The sequence below is a fragment of the Pinus tabuliformis genome, chromosome 4_1, assembly GCF_031772625.1.
Source record: "Pinus tabuliformis cultivar Carrire ecotype Pingquan chromosome 4_1, CPIR1, whole genome shotgun sequence".
In the NCBI taxonomy this organism is placed as follows: Eukaryota; Viridiplantae; Streptophyta; class Pinopsida; order Pinales; family Pinaceae; genus Pinus; species Pinus tabuliformis.
In genome coordinates, this window is record NC_142303.1 from 15,823,581 (window position 1) to 15,838,099 (window position 14,519).

The 14,519-nt window shown below is 39.2% G+C and overlaps 1 pseudogene; it reads right to left on the reverse strand.

Annotated features, from left to right (window-relative positions):
• Positions 1 to 7,267: 7,267 nt before the first annotated feature.
• LOC149173986 (5-methyltetrahydropteroyltriglutamate--homocysteine methyltransferase 2 pseudogene) lies at positions 7,268 to 8,100 on the reverse strand (annotated as a pseudogene).
• Between the last annotated feature and the right edge of the window lie 6,419 nt (positions 8,101 to 14,519).

Sequence of the window (14,519 nt, forward strand, 5' to 3'; positions counted from 1 at the left end):
AACCCAAATGAGTCAGTGCAGTAGCTTACAACACAGTTCAATCTGGTTTATAGTTCCATTCCTAATGACATCAAACCTCCCTTTGGTTTAGCCCTCCTCCACTATCCTGATGCCTTCGATCCAAACATGGAATATCAGCTTAGGGAGAGAGATCCTACAACCTTCGAAGAGATGCAGCACAATGCTGTAAGTGTGGAAGCAAATTTACTTATCAAAAATTCCAAAATCAAATCGGAGAAACCTGAGAAGAAATTTACTATTAAGGAAGAGTCTTCTTCTTCTTCTTCCGAGGTAAAACTTTACGTCTGATTGAAACAATGGAAAGGATGATGGACAAAATGACTATTGCTAATAGATAAGTGGAGCCTTTGATAAGGAATCCAAACTACGAGGGACAACAAAAATCACAATTCCAAAATAAGCAGAAAGAATAGAAAAATCAGGATCCTCAAGGACAAATCAAAACACCATTTCAGAAAAACTACACCCAAGGCCGAGAAGATGATGAAGAAGAAATTTCCGAAGCTAATCATTTCTTTGAAGAAGATGAATCACTTACCTTTCTGACTGAGGAAGATCAATTTTCTCATGAATTAATAACGCCAAGTGATCAACAGCTTGTCCTGGCCAATGATGATTCCTGGGCAATGTAGACTAGAGAGTATCATAGGGGATATCAGAATGCCCTCAATCATTTGGAGAAACAATACAACTTGAGGAGAAAAAATGTCCACGTCAAATTACATTAGAAAAGGAAGAATGTTCAGAAAGATGCACTGGATAAAGAAGTAGGTCTTGCAAATCAAAACAGAGAAAAAAATTGTCATTCTGAGTCGGGATAAAAATAATGAAGCTTCTACCAGCAGTGCGGGGAAGGACAAGGAGGTTCAAACTGAAAGTCAAACAAAGGAATCTCAAGCTAAAGGACGACTTGAAAGGAAGGAAATTGCAACAAAAGAGGTAGACAAACAATCCAATCTATTTATCGTAGAGAATTACATTTCCAAATTGAAGGTTTCAATTCCTCTAACTGAACTAGTTCATAATGAAAAGTACAAATTCCAAATTGCTAAGATGTTGAAAGTAGATCAAATGTTAGATACTATCAATGTTGTCGATGATGAACCTAAAATTTTATTTGGTTCAAATGTAGAGGGAAGTCCCGAGGATAATGAAGTTCCTCCCTTTTATCTTAGTTTGGAACTCCATGACCTTATACTCCATAATGCCATGTTTGATTCTGGCGCCTCACATAACCTGATGCTAAAAGCTATTATGGACAAACTAGGATTAGATATTACTAAACCTTACCATGATTTTTATTCCTTTGATTTGGGGAGAGTCAAATGCCTTGTCCTTATCAAATATCTAGTAGTGTCCCTCGATCAAATCCTGGCCAAAAATGTATTGATGGATGTAGTGGTCACTGATATACCTCCACAGTTTCGCATGTTGCTTCCGCGGTCTTGGGGAAAAAAAGAAAGGAACCTTCAAACTTGATTTCTCATATGATACTATACCGGTATTTGGGAAACATAGAAAACTGTACCAGGAGAGGAAGATTAAATTCATGATTAGTAGCAAAGAAATACTAAATAATGACCCTATCCTTGATGTACACACCGATCTAGAGTCTTTCATTTTGTATAGTGATTTGAATTCAGTTGATGATGATAGTCAAATTGTTTAGGATTTTAGAAGTTTCAGATGTCATAAGTAGTGTACAAGAAGATTTGATTTGTCGGGATGGGGTCCCCTGGGTCAATTTTGGGACAAAATCCCAAAACTAATTTAAGGAGAGATTGATTTCAAAGACTGAATTCAATTACTAATATTCTTATGCCACAGATAGGGACTAATAAGGAAAAAATAAATTCTAATGTATACATTTTTTAACTAAGAAAAGTATAAAAGTTCCCTTGTCCTTATAAAGGAAAATATTAAATTAATAAATTTAATCACCTCTAACAAAGAGAATAAAGAAGATAAGTTATATATTGAAGTGGAATGTTCTCTCTATATATAAATTAAATCACAACGAATGAAAGAAAATAATAAAAACTCTACCTAATGTGTTTGATATTCAGGTTTGAGAAATATTTTTTTGTTATACCACAAAATAACCTCCCCATCAACTCAGAGGGGAAGGACGGAATGACTGAAGCAAAGACCACAATTACAGGCCTTGATCCCACACTAACGTTGGTTGCACACTGAAAACCTACTTTATAAAGCTTGTTACCAAGCCTAAGGGAGCGTTAGTGACCCCACTAACTCATGTTGCTAGTGAGGGGACAACGTTAGTGAAACTTGATGAAGTTCAATGGGTCAAAGGAATGAATTGGCTCATAAATATCTAGATATTTGTTCCTAAAATTATGCAAGAAAAGCAAGGAAACATCCAAAATCAAGATATTTGGAGGATTTCTAATCTGAGAAAAGGAGGCAAATTGTAAAGAGCTGAAAAGCATGGAAAGTTCATTGCTTTTGCCCTAGTGAACTCAATGAGGAGATTGGCAAACCCTAACTCAATTGTTATATAAGAAAGGTGAGGGTTATTGTGAAACGAGTCAAAGAATTTGAAAGGATATCCTACTAAGCTGTTGAGAACTGTCTCATATATGAAGAAGTGAGCTAGAAAGGAGAGACATAGAAGCGGAAGGGGCAAAGGAATATTGATACAACAGATGATTGTAATCACTCTTTCATTATTAATACAGAACTGCAGTTATGTTCCCTACTCCATGGTGTCGGTAACATAGTTCATTGAGTTGCTCAATTGATACTTGTTTATATGAGTAGTTTAGTTGTATGCAAATATATGTTTGTTGTGTATTCATATATTAGTTTTCAAGGTTGTACGTGGTGATTGTGTTTGCCTTTCCTTTGTGCAGGAATTGATTTGGATCTGGCTTTGAGGGAGTTCTTCTTGGCTGCATTGTGATCTCCAAGCAAATCTAGAAGGATGCCTGAGGTAATCCTCTTTCCATACTTCGTTAATTGATATTGATAGATGAACATGTGTATAACTTGGTAGCATCTGTAGATAATCTTACAGTCTGTCGAAGGTCCTAGTAAGGCCTTTGAGGGTAGTTTTCATTCTCCATAAACCATGCATTTTACTCGATAGCAGAACTGGCGACTCCACTGGGGACTATATATCTAGTTCCCGGTTTACCCAAACTCTTCTTGGTTCTCTCTTCCTTCTAAGAGCTCCCTACTCTTCTACAATCCTTTTCTGATCCACCAAATATCTTGCTGCATCATACTAGTATACATTCATCTCAGAAACTGATCTTGGAAACCCTTGTTATGAAAGATTTCCCACACTAATGCAAGTTACCAGGCTACACAGAGCTTTATAAAGCACTTTGCCTATGTACAGGGAGCGTTAGTGACCCTACTAACTCTCTGTAACCACTGTTACAGAGCGTTAGTCTCCCTTTGCCTTGATTTCCAGTAGAATCTGTCAACGAAAAGGGATGGAAAATCTTCTCATGGGCTGAAATAAGATGTGTAATTGTATTATGTCAGCAAAATTGGTGTCCTGGAAATTTATCTTTAGGAAAATGTTTTGGTTTTTCTCTCTTAAAAAACGTTTTTTTTTTTCTGAAAAAAAGACTGATAATTTGTATTCATCCTTCTATTTAAATATTTGTGAGTTGCTTCATTTTGGTTTTCAGTAGTTGTTAGGAAATACTGGAAAAGAATCCTTTGGTTATGTGTGTGTTGAAAGACTATATATGAATAGATGAAACTATGAATATGTGAAAAATATGAATATGTAGAATAAAGCTTGTTTGCATCAAATTGAAAAAAAAAATTCAGAGCATTGTTTTGCATGATTTATTGAGTCAAGAGTCCCACCATATTTGATATGCTCTTAACCTGCAAAATGATACCGAAATACAGAATATGCGAAGAAAAGATACCCAGAACACAGAATAGCAATGATTTTATTATTCAGAGAGTAATGTTCACTTGCCTCTTCGAGGGGGCAACCTCCAATAGAGCAGAGCTCGATTACAAAATAAGACACGATGCTCCTCGCAGGGAGTCTCTATCCTATATATATGACTCATACATGCAATACCATGGGCCAATACCGTGGGTTTTATTAATACCATCTATCTAATACTACAGCCCATTTGCAACTAACTGTGGATCCATCATTAATTGCGGATTAACCACTTACAATTATTAATATGGGCTTTATTGACTCTTGAATATGACGTGATCCCATTACATAAATAAGGGGGTTAGGGTGGGACCCTAACATGCCCTACCCCTTAAGGCTAGCCTTGTCCTCAAGGCTGAAGCTGCGGAAACTACTGAAGAATCGTGGTTGGTGCCCAAGTTGCATCTTCCAAAGAGGTGTCTTTCCATTTGACGAGGACTTCCTTAATCATGCGGTCGCGCAGTTGCTTGTTTCGTGTGTCTAGGACCTATTCGGGTTGAAGCCAGATGGACCCTTCTTCGTCCAATTCAGGTAGACTGGTCTGAATTCTGCAATTGTTCCCAATCACTTTCTTAAGGCATGAGACATGGAAAACTGGATGGATTTTTGTAGTAGGTGGCAAGGCCAACTTGTAGGCCACTTCTCCAATGCGCTAAAGTACTTGATATGGTCCGTAGAATTTGGGAGAGAGTTTCTGACACCCCTTGTCTTTGAGTGATGTTTGCTTATATGGTTGTGTTGGGCCTCAAAATAGTCCTTATTTTCACTCCATTATTCACCAATATCTTCACATTTTACCTTCATGTCGCCTCCATTCCAGCTCCACATCATTACATTTACCTCATTATTGGGTCATAACTATGCTTTTCCAAAGTTTATTAATTCTTAACATTTTTAAGTGGATTTATGGCTAAACTCTAGAAAATAATATGCTTATACTTATACCTAACAATTAGAATGAGTTTGTTGACATATGTAGGTACAAAGGAAGCTTCCAGGGCATCTTTATGTGGCCTTGAATGATCAAATTCGAATTTGATAAGATAAGCCTCATGGAAGAGATCATGATCTCATGGAGAAAATCATGGCCCTCATGGAGGAGATCATGGAGGATATGGTTATGTGTCTAGATGGTTGAGAAATGTATGGAACTAAAGAGAGATTAGTGGATCATCATTATGAGTTTGTTATCTCATCCCATTGTATAAATAGGAGTACCTCCTCCATTCCAAAGGGAGGACTCTTGGAGCAGGTATCCAACTTATGATGGAATAGAATAAAGCTTCATTTTACATATATTTCCATTATGTAGTTTTAGATATAAGTTTCCTTAATGTAGTATATGGAATAGCTTTTCACTTTGTTCTTAGGAGAATTGAGCTCACTCTAGAAGGATCAAAGGAACATGTTATTTCATATTAGATCTTATTTCATTTAATTGCTTGGATGTTTGAGGATTTGTTTTTGATTGATGAATGAGTTTTAAATTAAAATCTTATCAGCATATGAGGGAACAACCAAGGGTTTAAGTTAGGCTCTCCCTCTATTTGATTTGCATAATAATTGAAATTCATTCTTTTGCTTTTAAGTTTCAATTTATTTCATTTATTATGCTTATGAATGAATCTTAGTTTAGTTTGGATCAGTATATGAGGGGACAACAAAGGGAATAAGTTAGCCTCTCTCTCTATTTGAATCTGAACAACAATTAAATTCATTCTCTTGTCTTTATTTTAGGTTTCCAGTTTTATGTAATTAATGATTTCTTTTCAATCTATAATACTGTAGGGAAGGACAACCAGGACCTCCTCAATTAGGAGCCTCTTCCCTTACATATTATATTGAATCGTAAATAATTTAGCTAGACATAGAGTTAGTTGCCTACTCCTGCATATATATTTTTGGCACCATCACAAGCTTACGAGTTTCCCTGGTTGATAATTTAATGAAAGCAATTTAAGCAAATAAATTACCCAACATTTTGGCGCCGTTGCCGGGGATGGTGCTAAGGGATCAGGCATTAGGAATTTAATTCAATACTAATATTTTTCTTTAGACAAAATAATTTGTGAAACCTGGTGACAGCAGGATCTTCACAAAGGAAGTTCAAGTTTGAGTTTTCTGATGTTTTAGTGTTTAGCTAGTTTTAAATTTTGTCTTTTCAAAAAACCCCCCTGCATAAATAAAAACAAATCAAGCGATTAGCATGCTCTCTTCCTGTGCTTCGTGCGATTAGGAAGATCAGAAAATCTATTGATTTTGTTCAAATAAAAATACTCTTGCTGGAGAACTAATTTGCAAAAAGACAATAAAGAATTTTGTGAATGAAAAAAAAACATCTTTAAATTTTTAGATGAAATTTAGTTTTTTTTTAATTTTAGATTTAAAAAATAAAAATTTCCAAAAAATAATAATAATATATGTATCATATATATACATATTATTATTAAAATAAATAAATAAAAAAAGCTAACCATTTTTTTTAGATATTTAAAAAAAACTAACCATTTTTTTGTTTTTTTAGATATTTAAAAAAATGCAAAACATTAAATAAAAACCACATTAAACAAAATAATTAAACCACACCAAAAAAAAAGGAAAAGAAAAGAAAGAAAAAATATGCGGAGTTCGATCAAATGGACCGAGAATGTGGCTGGGACAATTTTCTCTTGTTGCAGGCGTTCATGGCTATTGCGGCTCATCATTTCTCCGTGACATGCCTGCGTGGAACGTAGGAGGGCTGATTTTCCTTGCGATTTTGCACATGGGGCTAGCCGAGGCCTTGTATTATTGGGTACATCATGCATTTCACATTCTGGATATCCATCTGAATCTGAGACCGATTTTCCAATCTGCCATTTCCATACTCAAAGGAAATACCTTGTTTCTCACATATCTGACCAAGAAGACCCCCAATCCATCCAGTGCGACCATAAATCAAAAATTTCAAGGCTGGTTCCCCTCTAACCATGCAATCTCTGGTAAAGAAAAATAGCGCCTAGCAAATTTTAGTATATTATTGTTCATTTTTCGTCCCTTTTCCTCCACATCAATGCCCACTGAAGACTTTGTCGTGACACCACAAGCAATTAGTGAAGATGTATGAAAAAGATTGAAACATAAAGGAGGACATTCTGGATGGAGAAATGTGGCTCAAAAGCTTGCCCTGAGAGCACTCAGCCACATCAACTACTAATGAGAATGAAAATAAGAAACATAAAAGTTATTTATGAAAAGAACCACAAAAAAAAAATCCAACACTCATAGTACTTGAAGATAGCTAGCATGGCCTCACTTTGCACTGGCCAACTAAGCTCGCAGCAATTTGGCAGCTGCAACGACGTTGGTCAGGGCATGAATGACCTCGGTGTACTTCCTGGTCTTCAGACCACAGTCAGGGTTAACCCATAGAATGTTTGTTTCGAGCACAACAAGCATCTTGCTGATATGATCTGCAATTTCTTCTACGCTTGGAATGCGAGGAGAGTGAATGTCATAGACACCAGGGCCAATTCTGGCACCATATTTCACACCCTCTCGGAAAACTGAGAGAAGTTTCTCATCGGAACGAGAATTCTCAATGGTGATTACATCGGCATCCATATCAATGATTGAATGAATAATATCATTGAAGTTAGAGTAGCACATGTGGGTATGGATCTGAGTTGTATCTTGCACACCACAGTTAGTGATGTGGAATCCGTGTACAGCCCAATCCAGGTAATAAGCATGTTTAGCCTTGCGCAGAGGCAATCCTTCTCTAAGAGCAGCCTCGTCAATTTGAATAACCTGAATTCCACCCGCTTCCAAATCTTCCACCTCATCCTTGATGGCCAAGGCAATTTGCATGCAAGTTTCAGATCTTGGTTGATCATTTCTAACAAAGGACCAGTTCAAAATTGTCACTGGGCCAGTGAGCATTCCCTTCATGGGTCGAGCAGTCATGCTCTGAGCCATCTTGGACCAAAAGACAGTCATAGCCTTTGGGCGACTGACATCACCATAGATAATTGGTGGATTCACACAATGGGATCCATAAGACTGTATCCAACCATTGACTGTAAATGCAAAGCCCTGAAGCTGTTCTCCAAAGTACTCCACCATGTCATTCCTCTCAGGTTCTCCGTGCACAAGCACATCAATATCACCTCATCCTCGAATGCTTATGATGGCTGGAGTTGGGAGACTCTCTGATAGCTTGGATGAGAATGCCTCGGCTATTTCTCCAGAGGTTAATAATTTGAAACAGGACCGAATGCTCATTCCAAGCCATCTTTTGGGCAAATAAATTATCGTTGTCTTTTGGGAAATTTATTTGCTTAAATTGCTTTCATTAAATTATCAACCAGGGAAACTCGTGAGCTTGTGATGGTGCCAGCAATATATATGCAGGAGTAGGCAACTAACTCTATGTCTAGCTAAATTATTTACTATTCAATATAATATGTAAGGGAAGAGGATCCTAATTGAGGAGGTCCTGGTTGTCCTTCCCTATAGTATTATAGATTGAAAAGAAATCATTAATTACATAAAACTAGAAACTTGAAATAAAGACAAGAGAATGAATTTAATTGTTGTTCATATTCAAATAGAGAGAGAGACTAACTTAGTCCCTTGATTGTCCCCTCGTATACTGATCCAAACTAAACTAAGATTCATTCATAAGCATAAGAAATGAAATAACTTGAAACTTAAAAGCAAAAGAATGAATTTCAATTATTATGCAAATCTAATAGAGGGAGAGCCTAACTTAAACCCTTGGTTATTCCCTCATATGCTGATAAGATTTTAATTTAAAGCTCATTCATCAATCACAAACAAATCCTCAAACATCCAAGCAATTAAATGAAATAATATCTAATATGAAATAACATGTTCCTTTGATCCTTCTAGACTGAGCTCAATTCTCCTAAGAACAAAGTGACAAGCTATTCCATATACTACATTAAGGCAACTTATATCTAAAACTACATAATGGAAATATATGTAAAATGAAGCTTTATTCTATTCCATCATAAGTTGGATACATGCTCCAAGAGTCCTCCCTTTGTAATGGAGGAGGTACTCCTATTTATACAATGGGATGAGATAACAAACTCATAATGATGATCCACTAATCTCTCTTTAGTTCCATACATTTCTCAACCATCTAGACACATAACCCTATCCTGCATGATCTCCTCCATGAGGTCCATGATTTTCTCCATGAGATCATGATCCCTTCCATGAGGCTTATCTTATCAAATTCGAATTTGATCATTCAAGGCCACATAAAGATTCCCTGGAAGCTTCCTTTGTACCTACACATGTCAACAAACTCATTCTAATTGTTAGGTATAAGTATAAGCATATTATTTTCTAAAGTGTAGCCATAAATCCACTTAAAAATGTTAAGAATTAATAAACTTTGGAAAAGCATAGTTATGACCCAATAATGAGGTAAATGTAATGATGTGGAGGTGGAATGGAGGCGACATGAAGGTAAAATGTGAAGATATTGGTGAATAATGGAGTGAAAATAAGGACTATTTTGAGGCCCAACAGGTTGTAGCCGTAAAAAGACCTGATCCCCTTCTTGAAATTGGCGCTCTGAGCGATGCTGGTCTACCTGTTGCTTCATGCGGTTCTGAGCTTGATGAAGATTCTCTCGAAGATGGGCGAGCATGGTTGCGCGGTGTCGTAGGAGTTGATCCACTGCTTGTATTTTTGAGCATCCCTTGAGATACAAAGTAGGTGAAGGCGGGAGTTGACCATATACTGCTTCATAGGGAGTCATTTTGGTGGTGGCATGATAGTTGGTTTTATACCACCATTCAGCCAGAGGTAAACACTGTATCCAAATGTGTTGCTTTTCTGAAGTGAAACACCTAAGGTAGGTTTCTAGACATTTGTTGACGGCTTCGGTTTGACCATCTATTTGCGGATGATAGGAAGTACTGAGTTTTAGTTGAGTGCCTTGTATTCTGAAGAGTTCCTGCCAAAAATTACTGGTTAAGATCGGGTCGCGGTCGGACACAATAGAAGTGGGCATGCCATGCAATTTGAAGATCTGATCCATGAAAGATTGAGCAACTAAAGTTGGTGTAAACGGGTGGGGTAGGGCGCAGAAATGAGCATACTTCGACAGTCGGTCCACAACCACCATGATGACTGACTTGTTCCCTGACTTTGGAAGACCTGTAATGAAATCCATAGAAACCTCCGTCCAAATTGATGCCGAAATGGGCAATGGCTGTAATGTGCCTAGTGTGTTGACGGTTTCCCCTTTGTGGCGTTGACAGACATCGCATTCTGCCACGAAAGTAAGGATTTCCTTTTTCATGCCTGTCCAAAAAGATGATCTTCTGGTGCGAGCATACGTCTTCTAAAAGCCCGAATGTCCTGCAATGGGAGATGAGTGAAATTCTGCCAAAATGCGACTTTTGAGGGTGGATGTTGGTGATATTACGACTCTGTCCTTGTAGCGAAGAATAGCATCCTGCCACGAGTAGCGCTTGGTGGAATTTGGATCTATCTGCAATTGAGAAATGAGTTGGGAGAGCCCGGGGTGTGAAAACCATTCCCTGCGAGCCTCTTCAATCCATTCTGGAATGGGGAGGGAAATTGCTAGCAGAGTACTTTCCTCCTCAAATTGGCGAGATAATGCATCTACTACACTATTGTCTTTCCCTTTCTTGTAAATGATCTCATAATCATATCCTAGCATTTTGGCGAGCCATTTATTTTGTTGTGGGGAGGATAGGCGTTGCTCCAAAAAATATTTAAGACTGTGATGATCTGTGCGGATTTGGAAACGTCACCCCAATAAGTAAGGTCACCAGGTCTCGATGGCATGTAAGATGGCCATCATTTCCTTCTCGTAGGTAGATTGGCCCAGATTCCTCCCACTGAGTTGTTGGCTTGTGAAGGCCAACAGTCGCCCTTCCTGCATTAAGACTGCCCCAATACCTATACCCGAAGCATCACATTCAATGACAAAAGATTTGGTGAAGTCAGGTAGTGCTAAGACTGGAGTGGAACACATGCCATTTTTTAGAGCTGTAAAGGCCTGTTGTGCTTCCTCATTCTAGAAGAATGAATTTTTCTTTAGGAGTTGGGTGAGGGGCTTCGCTATGCGACAATAGTTGCGGACAAATTTACGATAATAGCCTGTGAGACCCAAAAATCCTCTCAAGCTCTTGAAGGTCTTAGGTTGAGGCCATTCCTGCATTGCCTGGATCTTTTTGGGGTCCACCTTGACACCTTCACGCCCCATAATGTGGCCCAAATACTCTACTTCTGCCAAACCAAACGAACACTTAGATATCTTGACAAATAATTTATGCTTGCGGAGCAGTTGCAAGAGTAGATCTACATGCTGAAGATGTGCGGCCCAAGTGCAACTATAGATGAGGATGTCATCGAAGAAAACAAGGACAAATTTCCTGAGATATGGTTTGAGAATGTGGTTCATAAGGCTCTAAAATGTAGAGGGGGCATTACAAAGACCAAATGGCATGACCAGGAATTCATAATGGCCTTCATGAGTTCTGAAAGTAGTCTTGGGAATGTCGACTTCCTTCATGCGAATTTGGTGGTAGCCTGAGCGAATATCCAGCTTAGTGAAGAATTGAGCCCCATTGAGTTCATCCAGCAAATCATCAACCACCGGGATGGGAAATTTATCTTTGACTGTCAACTTATTGAGGGCCCTGAAATCGGGACACATCCGCCACTCCCCATCTTTCTTGAGCACCATGACCACTGGGGATGAATAAGGACTAATGTTGGGACGAATGACACCTGCTTCCAAATGTTCCTTGATGATTTTTTCTATTTCATTCTTTTGGGTGAACGGATATCTATATGGACGCAAATTTCGGGTTGGGCCCCTGGAACCAAGGTGATGCTATGATCATGTTCCCCTCGCGAGGGTGGAAGCTCATGAGGCTTGTCAAAGACCGGCAGATGGTTATTTAAAATCTATTGCATCTCAGGATGAATTGGCAGAGGCTTGGTTTCGACTGCCTGGATGGCATTAAATTGAGCTACAACTCCATGATTGCCCTTTTTTAACAATTTTTCCATCCTATGCAAGTTGATGATAGAGGGGGCTCCCGCCTGGAGTCCATGGAGGGTATGTGTGTAGTTGTTCTGCTTAAAACTCATATATAACTCCTAGAAATCCATTGTGATTGGCCCAAGAGTGCGGAGCCACTCTGCACTGAGGACAATGTCGCAACCCCCCATGTGTATGGCAAACATATGGATTTTCAACTGATAATCCCCCATTTGAAGTTTGACATTTTCACAGCGGCCTTCACTTTTCATTGTGCCTCCATCCGCAATTTGAACTTGGAAGTTAGAAACTGCTCGTACAAAACAATGCAACGCTTCTGTGACTTTTTGATGGATGAAATTATGTGTACTTCCACTATCAATCAAGACTACTACTAGGCGATGTTTAATAAAACCTCTGATTTTGAGAGTTTGAGGGGAAGAAATTCCTGCCAAAGCATGCAACAAAATAACTAGTTCGTCAGAGACATTGTCCTTTTGGGTGTCTTCTTCTAGCGGCTCATGTTCCTCTAGTGGTGGATCTTCCTCTGTTGAGCTGTATTCAGTGGCATCAATTTGAAAAAATTTGGGCTCCTTGCATTTATGACCTAGGGAGTATTTTTCATCACAGTAGTAACATTGGCCTTGCTTTCTTCTTTCAACCATTTCCGCAGGTGACACCTTTTGGACCTTAAGTGTTTGAGTCATGTTGTGAGCCTATGGGGGGTGACCTTTAGCGGAGAAATTTGGGCGACTGTATTGGGATGCTAATGAACATTCCACGTTACGAGCTACCTTGCAAGCCTCCGTCCATGTGGGAGGGTGGTGCAGTAGGACTTGGGCTTTGATAGCTTCTTTAAGACCGCTGATAAAACATTCTGTGTAGAACACATCTGAGAGACCCCAAGTGCGGAAGGCTAAGGCTTCAAAAGCTGTAATATATTCATCCACTGTACCAGTCTGTCGGATCTTAGTAAGACAACCCAAAAAAGATGATTCCTGGTCAAAGCGGTCTTGAAGAGCTTTGGTGAAATTGGTCCAAGTCCTAAAAGGTCCAGTGCAACGTTGATGCCATTCCCACCATTGCCACCTTTCATTGTCCAAGTACATGCTCCCCAACATAAGCTGAGTCTCATCATTGAAGATGTGATTCAGTTGAAATACTGCTCCATTTGTGCTATCCATGCCGACGGGTGAGAACCGTTAAATTTATGCATATCCAACTTGGGAGGTCACTGACTGGGTTGTTGGTGGGTGTGCCAGATGTGAGGAGAGTGGCTAGACTCACCCTCATTGTGTTCATTGCCATTATACGCCTCCTCGTGGGCTTGCTCCTTGCCCTTCGGGACTATTTTCTCGACCATGCTACATAGTCCGGTAAGCTGAATGTGGAGGTTTTGCACTGATTCTTCAAGTTTGTCCATCCTTTCATTGGCCATCGCTTGAGCTCTAGTTTCTACCATACACCAACCTGACTTTTTTTTGAAAATTGGGACCGCCTAAAAAATTTTTCACTAAGAAGTGAATGGTACCACCGTGCTCAGCTCGTCGTCTTGATTCTGATGGGCTAGATCACCAATAAGCACCCCGAAAGATCTCAGAATTTTTTTTATTTTTATTTATATATATATATATATATATTTTTTTTTTTTTTTTTTTTTTTTTTTTTTTTTCTGAAAACTCCTAATGGAGTTTTACTCCTTCCTTATCAATGTATAGGAACCCTTCACAATGAGTCCGATCTGAGATCTAAATGGCGGATCTGATAGCTCTGGGCAGCAGAACAGACTGCTTCTGCAGATTTGATGGATCTAATAGATCGGAATGGCTGATCTGCGAACTCGAGACTGTGGGACTGATGTCTGCTGCTGCTGCACCCCTTTGCACAAGTGGATCTGGAATAGATGATGTGTGATCCCCCGATAGAAAAGGGAACTATAGTCTTGAGGAGTGTCAGGTGCTACAGATCACAATATACATAAGGGTCTGGCAGTAGTACTCGGCCCAATGTTTCAGGGCTCTAACTAAGGAGGATCGACCGTACCCTTAGCCGTACAATCTGACTACCCTATCGTACGGGTGAGTAATATCTCCGAGTGTTGTTCTCGGTGTACTGTAGCTGCAAGACGGTCGACAGTTTATCTATGGGTAGGTTTCAAGGGAGCCTAGGGGGCTTCCGATATACCCAGAGGGTACGTGGAAGACAGTCCGTGCATGGTTCTGTCTAATGTGCTACTACTCGAAGGGGTACCCACAGGGGTTACAAGGGAGTCCAACAGACATGACCACCTCTTGCATTTCCTGCATGCATGCCTCCCAAAATCCGCAGGTTTACACGCTCAACGACAGATCCCGTGGTTTAAAGACGCTGGAACACGTCTCTAGCCAAAATTTTCTTTGCTAAGAAATGGAGATCCCACCGGCCCTGGAAAGTGCTCTGATACCACTTGTTATGCTCTTAACCTGCAAAATGATACCCAAATACAGAATATGTGAAGAAAAGATACCCAGAACACAGAATAGC